The sequence below is a fragment of the Emydura macquarii genome, unplaced genomic scaffold, assembly GCF_026122565.2.
Source record: "Emydura macquarii macquarii isolate MOO-44397 ecotype Brisbane River unplaced genomic scaffold, CSIRO-AGI_Emac_v2 contig_1045, whole genome shotgun sequence".
Classification (NCBI taxonomy): Eukaryota; Metazoa; Chordata; order Testudines; family Chelidae; genus Emydura; species Emydura macquarii.
In genome coordinates this window covers 12,963,786-12,982,070 of record NW_027131182.1, presented here as the reverse complement: position 1 = coordinate 12,982,070, position 18,285 = coordinate 12,963,786, and the positions used below count along the sequence as shown (strand labels likewise).

The window sequence follows — 18,285 nt, the reverse complement described above, 5'->3', positions numbered from 1 at the left end:
AGTTTGAAAGCTTGTCTCTCACCAACAGCAGTTGGCACACTAAAAGATATTACCTCACCCACCTTATCTCTCTAATATTGTGGGACTGACACTGCTAAAACAACAATGCATATGCCATGTGATGGTAGTTTTAGAAAAGCAGTCAGTCATATTTCATATTATATTGTATAGTACTGACAGAACATGGATTACAAGGTCAAATTTCACTTTATCATGAGGAACTGATATACAATATGGTTCCAATATGCAAATTATGGCACATGGTATAATAATGTCAGATTTGGGGGCAACTCTGGTGATTTACTAGATGACTTTACTGGCTTTGTAATAATTGCTAAAAGCAAATTTGTGGTCCATTAAAGGAAGCATAATTTCCCATCAATGCACAGAGATTTATTCATGCGACTCCCAGTAAAGTTGCATTACATTGCTAGCAGAATAAACAGCACATACTATAGGTACTGTAGGTAGGATTCATAGATTATAAAGTCAGAAGGGACCATTATGATCATCTAGTATAACCTCCTGCACAATGCAAGCCACAGAACTTCACCCACCCACTCTTGTAATAGACCCTTAACCTAAGACTTGCATTATTGAAGTCTCAAAATAATGATTTAAAGACTTCAAGGTACAGAGAATCCACCAGAAAGTGACCCATGTGCTATGCTACAGAGGAAGACGAAAACCCCCCAGGGCCTATGCCAATAGGCCCTGGGGAAAATTCCTTCCTGACCCCAAATATGGTGATCAGTTAAACCTTGAGCATGTGGGCAAGACTCACTAACCAGACACCCAGAAAGAATTCTCTGTAGTAATTCAGAACCCACCTCATCAAACGTCCCATCACAGGCCATTGGGCATATTTACTGCTAGTAATCTAAGATTAGTCAATTGCCAAATTAGGCTGTCCCATCATACCCTCCCCTCCACAAACTTATCAAGCTGAGTCTTGAAGCCAGCTAGGTTTCTTGCCCCCACTGCTCCCCTTGGAAGGCTGTTCCAGAACTTCACTCCCCTGATGGTTACAAACCTTCATCTAATTTCAAGTCTGAACTTCATGATGGCCAGTTTATATCTATTTGTTCTTCTGTCTACATTGGTGCTGAACTTAAATACCTCCTCTCCCTTCCTGGTATTTATCCCTCTGATGTATTTATAGAGAGCAATCATATCTCCCCTCAGCCTTCTTTTGGTTAGGCTAAACAAGCCAAGCTCTTTGAGTCTCCTCTCATAAGACAGGTTTTTCCATACCTTGGATCATCCTAGTAGCCCTATTCCAGTTTGAAGTCCTCTTTCTTAAACATTGGAGACCAGAACTGCACACAGTATTCCAGATTAGGTTTGACCCACGTCTTGTATAATGATACTAACACCTCCCTATCTCTACTGGAAATACCTCATCTGATGCATCCTAGGACCACGTTAGCTTTTTAATGGCCACATCACATTGACAGCTCATAGTCATCCTGTGATCAACCAATACGCCCAGGTCCTTCTCTTCCTCTGTTGCTTCCAATTCAAGAGTTGTTCCTCCCACTGAGGAAGTCTCTGATCATGAAGACTCCTCTCCACTAAATTTGTCATCTTCACCAGACAAAACCGTAATGTCCCACCACCCACCATAGAGGATGACTTCAAGCAATTCCAGGACCTCTTCAAAAGGTTTATAGAGTCTCTTGACATATCCCTTCAAGAGGTACCTGAGTAACAACACAAATTGCTAGATATACTGCAGACAGCTACCTCTGCTAAGATAACATTACCCATAAGACGATCTGGCAGACACCAGTGACAGCACCACCATCGTGCAAGAGGTTGGACAAGAAATATTATGCTCCCTGCAAAGGCAGTGAATTTTGTTCATACATCCCACACCAAACTGCTTAGTAGTAGAGGTGGTAAATGAGAGAGGAAACAATAACATAACAGGACAACCCTTATAACAAAGACTGGAAGATACTAGACCTTTTCAGCCGCAAGGCATACTCTTCCGCAACATTACAGTTCCGGAGAGCCAATTATGAGACCCTTTTATCAAAATATACTCACACAATCTTTTCCAAAATGGCAGATTTTATTGACAGCTTGCCAGAAGACAAAAAAGCGCAATTCAGGGCCAACGTCACTGAGGGCCATTTTATCGCCCACATTGCATTGCAAGCCTCACTTGACCCAGATGACACAGCTGCACGTTCCATGGCCACATCAATAGTCATGCATCATGGCTTCATCTTTCAGGTTTTCATAGAGAGTTACAGTCGACTGTGGAGGATCTGCCATTTGAAAGCCTGAAGTTATTTGCAGAAAAAACTGAGGAATCTCTTCACACTGTCAAGGACTCATAGGCAACGCTAAAATCATTAGGCATCTACACACCTGCGAATAAAAAGAAGTAAGGCAGGTTTTATACTCAGAGATTCCACCCACCGGATACACAACCACACAGGCAGTATGACCAGAGACTTAAACGACAAACCAGGAGACGCCAAATGCCAAATCAGCTTTCAACGTCTCAGCAAAGCTACATCTAGACAACAATTTTGATGATGTGGTCAAGAGCACAAGACACCAAAAAGTCCTTTAGCTGGGAACACATACCATCTCCATACCATTTGGAAATCGACTGTCACCATTCCAACAAGTCTGGAAGAACATCACAGCATACAGATGAGTTCTGGAAATTATAGAGACTGGTTACTTCATCCCTTTTATATGTATCTCACCTACCCACCCCTTTCCCTGTCCCTCTTTAGGAACCCCTCTCACAAGAAACTGTTACAACAAGAAGTACAGCACTTGATACAACGAGGTGCAGTAGAACCTGTACCACTACAGTTCAGAGGGAAGGGTTTTTATTCACACTACTTTCTAACACAGAAAAAGACAGGTGGGGGGAGACCCATTCTAGACCTAAGAAAACTCAACAAATTCGTTGGAACCCAAAATTTCAAGATGGCGACATTAGCAATGATAATACCCAGAGCTAGAAAAGGGGGATTCGCTCTCTGCTCTTGACCTCCAAGATGCATATTTCTATATAATGATACATCACACAGAAGATTCCTAAGGTTCACTTTAGGAAACCAACACTTCCAATACAGGGTATTCCTGTTCGGACTATCAATCACCCCGAGAATCTTCTCAGTGTTCTATCAGTGGTGGCAGCACATCTACGCAGGCATGGACTCATGATATTCCCATATTTAGATGACTGCCTGATAAAGAGAGAGGGGTAGAAAAGTGAGTGCTGATGGCAGAAAACAAATGTTGACTCAGACAGGATGAAAAAACAAATTACTTAGAAAACAGCTGTGTAATAACTCATACTGATGGATAATTATGCTTTTTATAGCCTATGAGGAGAAGGCAAGATAGGTTTGCAATTCCAGTACAAATCTAACACAACCCAGAGTAACACAGGTATTTAGGACTGAAACACACACATCCCAACCCACAAAATATATTCAGGTGTGATCTTTCAGACTGCAAGGTTATTTATCCTAAAGCTGGTTTAGATGTCTGAGAAGCTAGTCTATAGGTGCCTTTCTCAAATAAATGCTGTGGGTTCTATCCACACACATACCTGCATGCACATGCACAATATAAGTCACCTGCTGGAATCTAAAAACAAGAAGTGCAAGGAGTCATCCCTATACTAATACAAAGTGGAAAAATAAAACAAAACCAAGGAGACTTGTGCTCTTCCATATGGTTGCAACTCATGGTTTCATTTGGTTTCAGGAGGCTGTTGGCTGGTTGAAAGATAGGCTAATGGTTTTATTGGATCAGCTGGATAACACTGATGGTGCTGGCTGGACATGTGACTCCTGTGTCAAATCATATTTAGAAACCTTGTCCCTAAAATTTGGTTTGAGTTAACGGTAACCACATAGCCATCATTTCCATCTTCTGCTCAAAACATGCTGGAAAATTAATCTGTGGTGCAAGTCCACTGAAGTCTTGTATTAGCATGAGTGATGACTCCCATTTCCGTTCTATTAGTATAAAGCTTTTCTTTTTCATAACAAACCCTTTGCCTTGATCTCACCCTTCTGGATGTAATTTTTTTGTTTGTGCCACCGAACAGCAAAATAAAACACAAAAAATACAGGGAAATGAATCTTTGTAGTTGTAGAGAAACTCAAATGCAAAGTATTGACATTTTTGCCACCACTTTTAATTAAAAATGTGTCCAATTACAATGAAAGAGTCCTTGTTCGAAGCAAAAACTGTAGTTCACATAATTGCACATGCTATATAATGTATAGTCATTATCATAATGAAAAATCCATCATTTCTATTCTGAAGCTGTTGAGGGGCCATAATTAAGCGGGCCAGCCAGCAGCTTCAATTCATGCACCTTTCAAAGAAAATTATACCCTATATTCACTAAGGAAATTGTGTTTTATTTTTTTTAAAAAAATTTCTGCCACTTACCGATTTCTTAATAGAAAATGAACAGATGTTTTGCTTGTTTAAAGCAAAGCAAATTTTGTAATACTTTCAAGAAAGCACATGATGTAAGGCAAAATCATTCATGTCATTCCTTGAAAGTTAACATTTTCATTGTTTTCCCATATATCTTTTTTTTTACAAGAGAGAGGTAGGTGAGATAATATATTTTACTGGACCAATTTCTACTGGTGGAAGGTAGAAGCTTTCAAGCTACACAGAGCTCTTCTTCAGATCTGGGGAAGGAAGTAGAGTGTCTGAACTAAACACAAGTTGGGACAGATTGTTAAACAAAAGGGGTAACATGTTTGGAGCCAGTCACTTGAAATGAAATGGACAATTGGGAACTAGATTGTTATGCACAAAGAGTTTGAAGTGAGCAATTAAGAGTAGCAGGAGTTGGTGAGTTACAAATTGTTGTAATGAGTCATAAAACCAGTGTCCCTGTTAAATCCATGGCTTTTGGAGTCTAGCAGAGTTATGAATTTAAATTCCCAGGCTCTCCTTTTGAAGGTGATGTGCAGGTTTCCCTTTTGGACAAGTATTAAAAGATCAGCTATCAGTCATCGTTTTGTGAAAAGTGTTCACCCACGGGTGATATGGTGTTTTTGTCTCTTATCATTTTTCTGTGTGAGTTCATTCAAGAATGTAGTGACTGTCTAGTTTCCCACACATAGTTGTTATAGGGGTATTTGATACACTGACTGAGGTAAACCACATGTTGTGATAAGCATGTGTAGAACCCAGGAATCTTGAAAGATTTATGTGTGTGTGTGTGTGTGGGGGGGGGGGGGGGGAATTGATTATTGTAACAGTGGAGATATGTCTGTAGGTTTTAGATTTATTGTTCTGGCAGGATCTGGTGCCACTTTGAGTTGATGTGGCCCGCTCTGCAGGGAACTTGCTTCTGATGATGAGCTTGGAAGCTTGTTTGAAGGCCAGAAGAGGGGATTCAGACAGATTTCTTTCAGGATGTGGTCCCTGTCAAATATGGGGTTTTATAGGTATTTACAACACTCGGGTCTGGCCTGTCCATCCAGGAGGTTAAATTGCAAAGTGTAAGTATTCCTTTTAAGACATCAGTGAGATGTTGTCAAACATGACATGGAATACTTAAATCAATAACATATTTTGGTTTATAAAACACTTATGTCCAGACGTCATTTATATGTCAAGGTAAATAATGTAATACTATCTCTAAGAGCAGAACTTAAATACAGAGAACTATGACTACAAGGATGTGTTTTGTAATGCAATTCACACTAATGGTGTAATCTTTAGGCATTTGTTATAACTACTCTTTACAGAATAAGAAACATATTACTGATCATTTACTTATATTTTTAATAGCTCCAAAAGCCTCAGTTGGGATCAGGGGCCCATTGTGTTAGGTGCTGTTCCCAAATACCTTACAATGTGAATTAAGATCCACCCTGACCCTATGAGTCTAACAAAAAATAGTATGGAAGGGCAGAATGAGGGTGAATGAGAGCAAGTTTAGTGATCTGATGAAGTTATACTGGCTAGCAATGATTTCATTGATTATCATTTGAAGTCCCCTGTGTTCTATTGACACCTCTGCACACACCAGAAAATGTGTCCCTGGCCTTACTGCCTGATTTTAGAACAAATACATTTTTAATTATTTCTCACATTCTGTGTAAGTTATCGCCATTCACCCTCTACCTTCCATTATTAGTTCTTTAAAAGAAAAAAAGCTGTCTCCATGTTTCCTCCAGACATTAGGTCCTCTCGCTGGGCATAGGTTGTTTTTCCCCTAGGTTGCTGTCAAGGTGGGGCTGGTAAGCCACCATGTCCCCAAGGTTCTGCCAGTCTCTGCTGCTGTTCATGGGGTTAAATGGGTCTCTATAAGTGTCAGAGGCAAGAGGACAGAAAGCCTATTGATTAGTTATAGGCATACACTCAGACCTGATTGGAATCCTGGGTCTGAGGGGATGTGAAGCTGGAGCATCTCTGGGACTGGGGGGCTGGCGTATGGCTCCATCCCAAGAGTTGCTGTTTCTTCTTGATGTTTCTCCTCCCTCCAAACTTTTGAGCATTTTTTTGTTGGTCATCTCTGAACTCCCTCCCATTTGTTACTACCTTTCTGAAAATATGGTGCCCCACAGTAAACACAATCTTTTCCAGGTAAAGCTGAACCAAACCTACTGGAGCTAGAGTGTTACCTCCCAGTTCTGAGAGATGATGTTGGCTTTTCTTGCTGTTGTATTGCATTACAAACTCAATTCTGATTTACCATCTGCTATCACCCCAGGTCACTTTCAGTACTGTTGCATCTCAAATTTCTTCCTCCTACTGAGTTTACACATTTCATATTATTTTCACTCAGATGTGTCAGTTTATGTTTACCCAAAGTGATTCTAATATTGTTATTTTCTGCCCAAATTTCTAATTTCTGCCTTGGTCCTTTTATTTCTTTGTTCCAACTGGTATTCACAACTCCTGAAAATTTAAGTGTTAAATAAAATCAGACCTGATACTGATCCCTGCAGTACCTCACTAGACACAACAAACCAGGTGTGTACAATATATTGCAATTTACAGGATCTGTGCCTGTTTCCAGTCTGTGTGATTGTGTTCCTATTTTAGCCGGTTTGAATTAACTTTTCAATTAAGGTGAGTAAGGTCAAGTAAAGTTGATACTGTGTCAATTATTTTTTATTGACACATTTACAATTTTGTTTTAGCTCTAACAAAAATCATTGATCTTATGGTTAGGTTGAAAGGGCACTGTCCAGATGTGAATCACCAAGTGGGGAACTAGGATAATCTTGTTTTGATATCAATATTTATTCAGGATTCTTCATATAAATAATTCTACCCTTTAGCTCTCGCGCACCTGCTAGTTAATCTTTCTGACAGCAGTCAAAGACTTGTTTATATAATTAAACTGTGAATCTGTCTAGTGCTGCAGTGATACTTTATTGATCCATAGTATATAGAATAAACAAATGTATAGCATGCATACAAAAATCCTTCACCATTCTTAAATTCAGTTAGTTTTAAGATGTCACTGCAAGTACTCCTAGGATTGTTTTTTCCTTTTAAGTGAAATATGCAATCTGCATTTAGAGCTTTTCATACCAAGATAAAACCATTTTGCCTGAATTACAAATATGGTTGAAAGCTTTTCCTGTTATCCAGAGCCTTTCTTCCTACTTCTGATTTATTTAAAAAAAATTAAAATCTTGACTGAAATATCAAAATGTTATAAAATAAGAAAGATTAATAAGTCATAAGAGAGTACTGTACTATGCTTAGTCTTGATTCCTGTAGGCTAGCATTATATTGATCAGCACAGCATATTAGTTTATTCTTTGGGAGCTTCAGAAAAGTGTTGATCCCTGTTGAAGTTGGAGAAGGGAAACCTTTCCCTGGTGCCGCCAATTCTGTACATACATGAATAAGTAACAGATTTTAGTGTCTGAGTCTGTCAACTTCTCATTAGCACTAAAGTCACAAACAGTCCAAGGGAAGAATCAAAAATATAAGTACAACTCCATGAAACTGTTTTCCTTGTGCATACCATGACTTGTACACATACCTTGTTATATTTTTAGGGGATAAAATTGTTTTCAGGATATTTAGCTGAAATACCAGATTTTAAGTAATGAAGTGTGCTTACAAAGGAATAAATATTTCAAACATCAATCCAGGGGAAAAATAGAAACAGCTTTCTTCCTGCACACTTCCTGGCTGATGGTAAATATTTTCTTTTTACATTTTATCTTCCCTTTTCTTCCCTTCTCTTTTAGAGGCTGGATGATAATAGGATTTAGCAGAATCCTTAAGGGTGAAAGTAACCTCTTTTATGTCTTCTAGTCTATTTGTATATCTCCTGGCATGACTCCTGCTCTAAATTTTCTCACAACTTCATTTCAATGTGATGTTGATAACAGCTCCCCCTTTCAATGCATGTTCCATTGCCTACAGTTTATTTTAATGTTAAAAAAATTCCTGCAATTTAACCTGTACTGATCTTGTTTTGGTTTCATTCCGTCATTTCTTGTTTTATTTTTCACTCATGAGAACAGCCTGTCTCCACTCCCCTTGTACATACTTTCCCAGAGTACACAGCATTGTATTCTGAATTCCTTTAAACTTTCTTCTCTCATTTGTGATGTTATGGCACTGTTCTGAACATTGGCTGGTATGGAATTGCCCAACAGAGCACCTGGAAGCCTTATGCCTTCTGGAGCTTCCCAGTATCCAGAGGGAGAGTCCTTAGGGTGGCCAGTAGAGGGGATGGGGCCTAGTCCTGGACTCCTCTCTGCCCCTTCTGAGGTGGCTTGCACATGAGGAAGCGCTAAGGGGCAGTCTCTGCACTCAGGGATGCAGGAACTGCAGCTGTGGTCAGCCACTGTGCAGGAACTCTTTCGGGAAAGCTCCTTTGTCAGAGCCAATCTGCTCTTACAGTTTACTTAAGATGACTATCATGTGCCATTTCCAATTCAAGTTTTGTCTCCATAACCAAGGAGAGCTGTGCTGCTCGCTATAAATTTAGATAAGATTGAAGAGATGAAGTGACTAGGTCCTGCGATATTCTTTCTAGATACCAATCAATTAGGGCTACGTCTTCACTGACAGCGGCAAATTCACCGCCATCAGATCGATTTCTCTGGATTGACTGAGTGGTCAGTGAAGACCCGCTCAGTCGATCCAGAAATCGACATATTAAGACTACCTTCTCAAGTGGCGTAGCGCTGCGTCGAAGGGAATGTGGTTCCCGTCGGCACAGTGCAGTGAAGACGACGCACAGAAGAGAAGCAGAGAAGTCGACGGGAGTTACGCAAGTTTTTTGTGTAGCTTGCGTAACTCTGGCTGACTGCTGCCGAATCTCGGAGGTAAGTGTAGACAAGCCCTAGGTTATGTCTTTGGTTGTCTGGCCAATGCAGGCTGACACCAATGGAGATAACTGAAGCTAGACAGGCACTGGAAGGCCCTTCAGTGATGTAAAGATTTTTAGACTGTCTAAGTCAAAGTCTTTGAAGCTGCATACAGAAGAGAGGCATTTAGAGAGATCAGTGGACACTGTGTCTCTTAAATTTTTTACATGAGCAGAAATAAGAGAGAAATAATTAAGGAGCTGGTTGAAACCTGCTGAGACAGGATATAGGCTGTTCTGGGTGAGTACTACTTTTTGCCTACTTGAGCAGCTTGTCTGATCTTAGATCTTTCTTGGGCTGATGCTGATATTATGAATAAAGAGAAGGAGTTTCCCACTTCTCCATGTACATACCCTAAGTCCATAAACTGATGCAGAAACTGGAGGAGAGGGAAGAGCTTTTCCTCTTGACTGGATGATCTCTAATAATGAAGATCCAGTGGAAATCACCCTTCCTTCTCCATTTCCTCTTACCTGAGCATGTAAAACTCACTTTGCTATAATTTATCCTTTTCTTTTTCCTTTCCTTTTTGATTTTCTTACAATAGATAATGTATATGATTACTCTTATTCTGTCTTTATTAAGATACTCTCTGTGTTTATAGAAAGCTTTAAAATCACGCTAATAAAAAGATCAAAATAAACATGAGCAAAGAAATACAAATAACTAAATGTCTTGGGAGAGTTTCTCTTCTTATTTCCTTGTTTAGTATTTGAATACACTTATCGTGGAGTGAACTTGAAATTAGCCGTTTTTTGCACATTTCTCTCCTTTGTTTTATTATAATGGTTAAGAATTTTTAAATTGATCTGGATAGAAATGTTACATAAATTTTTCTGCTGTGTTATTTGCTGTAAATAAGAAGCACAATTTTTTAATTAAAATAATTAATCTTTTCTAAACCTTGATATTCAGTAGAAATTTGGGTTCACCCTTATTTTACCCAAATCATTGAAAAACTTTTGAAAGCCACAACTGCAGCTGATGTTAAGGGCCAACTTGCCCTATCTATGCTAGGGTTTTAAAACAAGTTAGCTAAAACCTTTTGTAAAAACTTCATATCCTAGAGTGGACAAGCCAAAAGAATTTTTGGACTTGTCTGTGGAAGGGATTTATTTCACACTATATTTTTGCACTCTAACTATTGTGTGTTAGATAACCCACAATAACTACATCCACATGACCAGCTCTTTTCTACTGTATCTTTGCGTCTACATAGCAGGGACTTAATCTGGAGTAAACACTCAGCATTCTGGGCAGGTATGCCTTGATGCTGGATTCTATCCATTCGGGGACTTTTCTTGCTGTGCACAGTGGCTTGTATAGCAGAAACCAGCTGGTAGCAACTGGAATTCTGGAAATTGGGGCCAAACTAAAAAAATTCATATGATTCTTCTCCCACAATCTCATGATTCATCTCTATTTTGCAAGCCAGCACCATTTTCAGCCTGCTGTCAGCCAGCATGGACAGAACATAGTTCCATGCTACAATGGTGACAAAGACTGTTACAAAGAGGCTAGTGGAGAATATTTGAGTTCTTCCAGCTGAGTTACTTTTGCTTTGGAAGGTAGCCTGTAATGGAGTCTTCAAACCCCATCCTGAGCAGAGGCAGAAGAGACAGGGGCCTTTAGAAGGGGCCTCAAGGCAAGAAGGGGCCTATAGGCAGAAGGGCCTATTGGCAAGTAGCATGACCAAGCCCCTATGCAGCTGCCACAACTGCCAATCATGGAGGCAGGACTCACAGCTGCTACCAATAGGGGAAACAAGGCCTGCTATAAAAGGAGAAAGCTCAGAGAAGGAAAAGGAGGCAGAAAGGCAGAGGACAGTGAAGAGACAACACCCCTGCATCAGGCTGCCTCCAGAAACACAGCCAAAGTGACTAATTAGAGGCCAGGGACCAAGAACTGTTCTGACCAGAGAAAGCCAGTCGGGGCAGTAGAGACCCCTCAAAAGACGACATTAAGGACTGGTGACACAGCCACTGCACTGCTGAGCAGTTTTGACAGCTGCACCACCATCAGCAGGCAGAGGAAAATTCTGCTCAGCTGTTTTTGGATGAACTTTTCTTGGAGCAGTTACACTTAATGCAACTTCATTTGTGGACTTAAGAAATAAGCATTGACTGAAGGGAAAGGATTCTAATGTGGACCTAAGATGACCAGTAGTGTGTCAGGGGCCTAACCTGCAGCAGACCCAGTCTCCTGGCAACCTTAGGAGAGCAGCTGGCCATGATAGAAACTGCCTAACTGCTGCCTGATTGGTTGACAGTCAGCAGGCTGATACTTAAGCTCAGTAGCAGTCTAGTGACTGCTGAATGCATTCCTAGACCACCGCTGCGCTTGGTCCTGTCTTTACCTCTGTCTCTCTCCTTGCTCCAGCCCCCAGCTTCTTCCTGATATCTGGCTCAGACCTGCAGCTCCACCTTCTGACTGCGACTCCAGTTAACCCTTTGGCTTAAGTATTTGGTTTGCTCCTGGAGCCACCTGGTCTGGATTCAGCTCTAACTGGTAGGCTAGACTCTTGCTCCAATCACTGGGCTAGACTGCACACCACTCAGTTGCCACCAGAGTGGCTGCAGAATTTTAGGATGTCAAAGGCCACTTTCCTTGATCTGCTTAGCACTCAGAGCTGCAGTGTCAGCACACCAGCATGAGGTCCCCATAACATTCAAAATCATGTGGCCAGTCATCTTGGAAGCTCACCACTTCCAATTATTACTGGTCAGTAGCTAAGCAAATTGGCATGGGCAGATTGGCTGTTGATGGAGGTATGCACTGTTACAAATGTACTGATGATGGCAGAGCTGGTGCTAGCCCATTGGGGGCCCTAAGCAGGAATATTTGGGGGGGCACACAATACATACTAAAAAAGCAAATGGGGGGCCCTTTGAGCTGATAGGACTCCTGTGCCTATATTTTGCCCCCTTCCCCCCCCCCCCCCCCACAGTTCATAAATAGAAATGGGTATTTGTCCATTGAGTTCAAGGCCTAATTAAACACCATGGGAGGTTTACCAACATTAATGCAGAGTAATTAGGAAAGGTCCACTATGCTAGGATCTTTAGGAACTTGTGTTTTTCACCAATGAGAAAGGGATAACTTGCTCCCAGGACCATTACGGATATTAATGATGTTGAGATTTCCCTAGCCATGCTCGGAGACCCAGCTTATCCCCTGCTTCCCTGGTTGATGAAGCCTTTACTGGACACGGGCAGTAGGAAGGAATTGTTTAACTATAGGATGAAAGTGGAGTATGCCTTTGGTAGTTGAAGAGGAGCTGGCATTCACTCATGACAAAGTTAGGGGCTGCAGAGAAATACCTGCTTTGTGTTATGTGATATAGCGAAGGCAGAAGGCTCTAGAAAAGTGATTAAGGGAGATATGTAAGCCTCAGAATGCTCTGGGCTCTGTTCCCTGCAGTTTAGCTGAGAGTCGTTAGGGGGCAATTAGGAGCAGCTGGGGCTAATTAGGGACCAGCCAGGTGCTCCATAAAAACCCTCTGACCCCCTCCCCCCCCCCCCAAACAGACAGGGCAGGAGCTGGGAGGAGCAGGAGTGCCGTGCTGTGTGTAGGAGTACTGATTGTGAGGAGGAACAGACTAGAGTGCAGAGATTCTGTGGAAGAGCAGGATGGAGGAAGGTACCAGGCTCAAGAAGCCAGAAGGAGGGGGAAAATTAACCCAGGGGAAGAGAATTTGCAGCTGGGAACATGGTGCCAGCAGCACATAGCTGCTTCTCACAGGGCCCCTGGGCTGGGACCCGGAGGAGTGGGTGGGCCTGGGTCCCTACCCCCTCCTCAGGAAAATTGGAGTGGCTGGAGACGCCCTGACCCACTACAAGCAATGGAAGCATGAGGCCCACTAGGGTGTACTCGGCTATCTGCCACAGTTATAACTAGTTGGCTGTATTTTGCACGATGTCTGTGAGAGCAAGGCAGAGCTGCAAGGACTATCAAAATGCTATGAGCATCCAAAATGGTATTTACTAGGGCCACACAAGGATGCCTTGTGCTTTTACTTTTAGGCCAGGGCGGAAAATGTTGTGATGTGCTTTTATTTGGAATGCTATCATTTCAAATGTCATTTGGAATGCATGTTATTTGGGATGGTATCATTGGTCTCTGCGTAGGAATTTACTGTATAGTGACTGAGAGATTATTTAATGGTTTGTGCAATGCTTTTACTTAGACTACTTGATGTAACTTTGGCCTGTAAATAGGAATTTGTTATCTGATATTGAGGGCATTTTTCAATATTTAAATAATATTTTTAAAGGGTTTTGTGTGTTGGAAGTGTGTTTTCATGAAACTTTGGTCTGTTAACAAAAATGCGTCTATTGAACAAATAATGCACACAAAAAATGTAGCAAATAAAACAGTGCAAATTTGGAAACATTCAACAATAACATGAAACAAAGTAAATTGATACAAACAGTGAAAACTCAAAAAAAGGGTGAGAGTAAATGCGTGCACATTCGAACGGTGCTGCTCACAAATGTGCGTAGTCAGGTCTTTTGGCCTGGGCGCTCTGCCTTTCAGGTGGAGTGCTGTGGGAGAAAGCACTGGATTTGAGGGCTTGAAGGCAGGCTGCCAAACTCACTAGTCTCAATATTCTGGGGCATAGTCTGTGAAGGGAATGGGTTCTGGTTGGCAAGCTGTGTCCAGTAGCAGTACCTCCAAAGTAGGGAGAACATTACTGGAATGTGGTGCTGGTTGAGGCTGCTGTGCTAGCTGGGAATATTGCAGCAACATCTCTCCAATAAAGCATTCCATCTTTGCATTGCCTCGAAGAGCTGCTGCTGCATGTCACTGTCCTTTTTTAATAGTGTCATGGGTCAAGTCAATACTTTCCCAGGTCATAGCAAGGCTCTGTGAGTCGTGTCTCTGATCAGCTGTCTGCCTTTCTCCTTGTCGAGGAAAACACTCTTCCAGTCCTCAGCTGTCTTGTGTCTTCTGTTGGTAACTCTCCAAACAATTTCTCCTTTGTCCTTCCTTTCTTCCCCCTCAGATTAGCATGGTGAAACTAGGGGACTTTGTCCCATCGTAGTAGAAAAATTTCTCAATAGACACAGTACTGTGGCTGAACCAAGTGACAAAAGGATCTGAGACCCTGTCTCAAGTTACTGTGACTTTCCCTCCTGTCCCTGTGTGAGCAGGACTCACATCACACAGGGAGGACTGATCACGGGTTCCTGGGTGTTTACCTTTGTCTCTTTGTGGGCAAGTCTGGGCAGGGACAAGGGTACTCCATTCCAGGATAATTAGCTTGTTACCTTTTTAACTTGTAATCACTGCAATTCACTTAAACATATATACTGTGTATTTATACCAAAAACCATTTCTGTGGGGATCAAAGAGCACTTCACAGCATAAGCACTGTGAGGAAATGGCATGGGTCAGGTTCAGTGCAGCAGTCTCTACAGTGCTATAAACTTTACAGTTACACCAATGTACAAGTCCAGTATCTTCTTCCTGGACCTGGATGTGCTGCAGTGATGCTGCTGGTGTGGCACTTCTCCAGGATGGGTTTGGGCTTCGTGGGACTGACAGAACCCGTTCTCCACTTTTGGTTCTGGCCCTCCTGTCAGGCCACATCTCCCCCCCCCCCCTACCCCGGGGTCTGGCACTTAATGTCCTCTTGACAGACTTTGGGAAAAGGCCTGTCTCTTCCTCTCTCCCTAGACCAAGCCACATGACCCTGCTGGGAGAGTGGGAAATTCACCCTTCCACTATTGCTCTGATGCTTCTCCAGCTCTGGCTGCTATTCTAGCTCGTTGGCTCTGGACTGCTGCTCTAGCTGCTCTGACTCTGGGCTACATGACATGATTAAACACATGGTGGGGAGCCTCACTCTTTGAAAGACAGGATTAGGGAGGTAAATGAATCATCAGACTGAAAACAGGACATTTGTGCTAAGAGAAGTAAATAAATAAGTAGGCTAAAAAGCCAGCATGTCTGAACTAGCTAAGAGTGAGAACACCCAGGGAAACATTTACAGTGAACAAGATAACAATGGACAAGATAATTTAGGAATGTAGAGATGAGATAAAGAGTAGGTCAAACACCGGACAATGCGTGGACAGGGCATGCTATAGAGGGATTGGTTCCTGCAAAGTAACCAAGCCAATCCAGAGATGTGTGATGCAAGATATACTAAATGCAATGAGACGAGCAGTGTGTATAATGTGATAGTGTTTCAGTGTAGCTTTGGAGTTTTGCTGTACCCTGCATCCATCTCTCCACCACCTGCATTTGAGTCTGATCAACTCAGCATAGTGTCGTTGGATGCCAAATAAAGAAACTTGAGTGACAAAATCTGAAGTTGAACTGAGTTCTTGGGAAGCCGAGTGGAAAGAGGTCTCAGAGGGAATCCCAACACTACAGAGTATGTCTACACTGTAATCAAAAACAGTGCCAGCTGCCCAGGCTCAGGCTAAGGGGCTGTTTAATTGCAGTGTACATGTTTTGGGCTTAGGCTGCAGCCTGAGTTCTGGGACCCTCCCACCTCGCAGGGTCCTGGAGCCTGAACGTCTAAACTGCAATTAAACAGCCCCTTAGCCCAAGCCCGAGTCAGCTGGCACAGGCCAGCCACAGGTGTCTAACTGCGGAATAGACATACACACAAAGAATGAACCCAAGGCTTTCAACTCTCTCATTGGCCAGCCTGCCTGCCCTGTCAATCTGGCTGACTTGGATTGCTGGCCTCTCCCTCTTGCCCATGGGCTCTGTCAGTCTCAGATCCCGACTCCTCTTTGGCCCTTCCCCTTTCTCCTTGTATTAAAGAGGGCCAACCAAAAAAATCCACTGAGATTCAGTAAGGGGTCAGCATCCCCCTTACACAGGCATTCAGACATTGATAAGAGCCCTACTCTTATGGGTTGCAGCACTTCAGGAGCAGGAGCTGGGGGAGCTGAGAAAATTAACAAGTAATTATTGTTCTTATTTCAGTTGCCATGGTAGCAATGATAAACTATGTTTTTCATTAACTATTGGTGTGTCCCCAAAGTTTCTTCCCACGCTGGGGAGAGGCTTGCAATGGTAAGTTGTTTTGCATCTTTCTTCCACTGTGCTTATGGACCCTATAGCACGGAACCTCATTTTACTCCTAGTGTGGTTTGGGGGACAGAAGAGCATGTCTGGCTGTGTGTGTGTGTCCTTGCTTTACATGAAGCAATGGGCTTTGGGAGCTCAGGGAATGGAGGTGAGAAGGAACCAGGGTGCAGGTTAGTAATTACATTTGCACTTCTTTAAGCATTCCTTGCCCTGGAGAACATTGCACTGATACAGGTGATCAGGAAGCAGGGGCCTCTTCAAAAAAGCTAAGAGCAAACCAGCAAGATATGCAGTGATGTTATTCACTAGGATGGTTCTCCTTCAGAGGTTTTGCAGGACTGGTAGGGCATTGTGACCTACGCTGGCATGCATGATAAGTCTGCTATTCTATGCAAGGTTCATGACAAAATATAGCACTTTCTTTGTCTTAAATTATTTCATTTTATCTCAAATACAGACATGCAAAAAGTGCACTGCAAAATACATCAAATTTTGCAGATTGCTGTTCAGAACTTTATGGGTGTACAGTGTTCTGTTGTGACATGTATTTCCTAGAATGCTATGCTAAAATGCTCAGCCATTTGCCTTAAACCCTTTATGTATTTCTAGGGCTGTGAAATGTTACACAGTCACATACACCTCTGTGACCGAGTAAACTAATCCCACACTGAGACAGCAAAGGATAATGAGCTGCTGTGGGCCCAGTCAGCCCTGCCCCGCTACACCTGCACTCGCTGTCGGGTAATGAAGAGGAAGTTGAAAAAGGAAGAGGGGTAACTTAGTAGGTGGCTGATCCAAAAGGAGACCAGACCTCCTCTCCCTTTTCTTCCGGAGAAAAGGACCAGCCCAGACCCAGAGACTGCTGGCTGCCAGAGCACCCTGTCGGAAGGTAGGCCTGGCACAGAATTATTGAATTTGGGTTTTGGGAACTATTTCTTTGCTTTACTACGAAAAGGATTATTGGCCTGCCTGTGCTGCTGAGACAAGCCTGAGGGGCCTAACAAGACTGTGGCAGGTAACACATGCCTGGGGTCGTGTAGTCAACTGCTTCAAACTCTGGACTTTTGCACCCTACTTGAGTCTGCCCTGTCATTTGTCTTGGCCTCTGAGAGCGTGGGCACACCTTCGAGAATGGAATGCGAATGTGCTATGTGGTGTACCTCATAAAATGCTGTGATACATGTAAGCTCATGCAAGGCTTAGATCAAAATGTGAAGCAAAGTAATTTTGGTGATGCCTTTTTTTTTTTTTTTTTAAACGGTATTGCATGTCTCAAATATATTTATACTATAAGGCTTAACTATCTGAATCTGCCATACCAGGACTGGAGAGCAGGGGGGTCCCAGGCAGTGTGCTGAAGGTGTGGGTGGATTAGGCAAGGGGAAGGTCCTAGCTTCCGTCTGTCCAAAATGGCTGCATCCATTGGGCACCCAAAACCCAACAAACCCCAGCTGTATTTCCTAGTGTCTAATATTACTTACTACTAATAAAGGTTAATTAAATGTATAACAAGAAGATGCTTACACTGGCTGAGGTCCCCTCCCTGACTGTTAAGCTGGGTGTCCTTGGAGATGTCATCAGGATCTGCTTCAGGATACTGTGTAGCAAAGAGGTCCTGGCTCTCCAGGAGGAATCTTCTCCTCATCTTATTCTTGTTTGGCCTCGGTGTCCTTGGTACCTTTGCCACTGTCCCTCATAAACCAAGGTTTGGTGGTTGTGTGCTGGGAAAAAAAATCCTATCCAGGTCCTCATAGTAGAGATGGTTGTTGGAGCACTGCTGGACGGTCTGTTTCTGCCCGTGACTTTTTTATAAGAGCTGTGTAGAGTTCCTTGCTTTTGTTTTAGCATTACATACAATCCCAGGAGAGACCTC

At 42.5% G+C, this 18,285-nt stretch overlaps 2 long non-coding RNA genes across 2 annotated transcripts; one reads left to right on the top strand and one right to left on the bottom strand.

Annotated features, from left to right (window-relative positions):
- Positions 1 to 2,056: 2,056 nt before the first annotated feature.
- LOC137151200 (uncharacterized) lies at positions 2,057 to 11,778 on the bottom strand. Its single transcript, XR_010919204.1, has 3 exons — positions 11,719 to 11,778; positions 2,602 to 2,677; positions 2,057 to 2,379 (listed from the first exon to the last, which is right to left on the bottom strand). It is a non-coding gene; the product is annotated as an uncharacterized lncRNA (long non-coding RNA).
- LOC137151199 (uncharacterized) lies at positions 11,187 to 17,927 on the top strand. The gene is made up of 2 exons (XR_010919203.1): positions 11,187 to 11,870; positions 17,022 to 17,927. It is a non-coding gene; the product is annotated as an uncharacterized lncRNA (long non-coding RNA).
- The last annotated feature ends 358 nt before the right edge of the window (positions 17,928 to 18,285 follow it).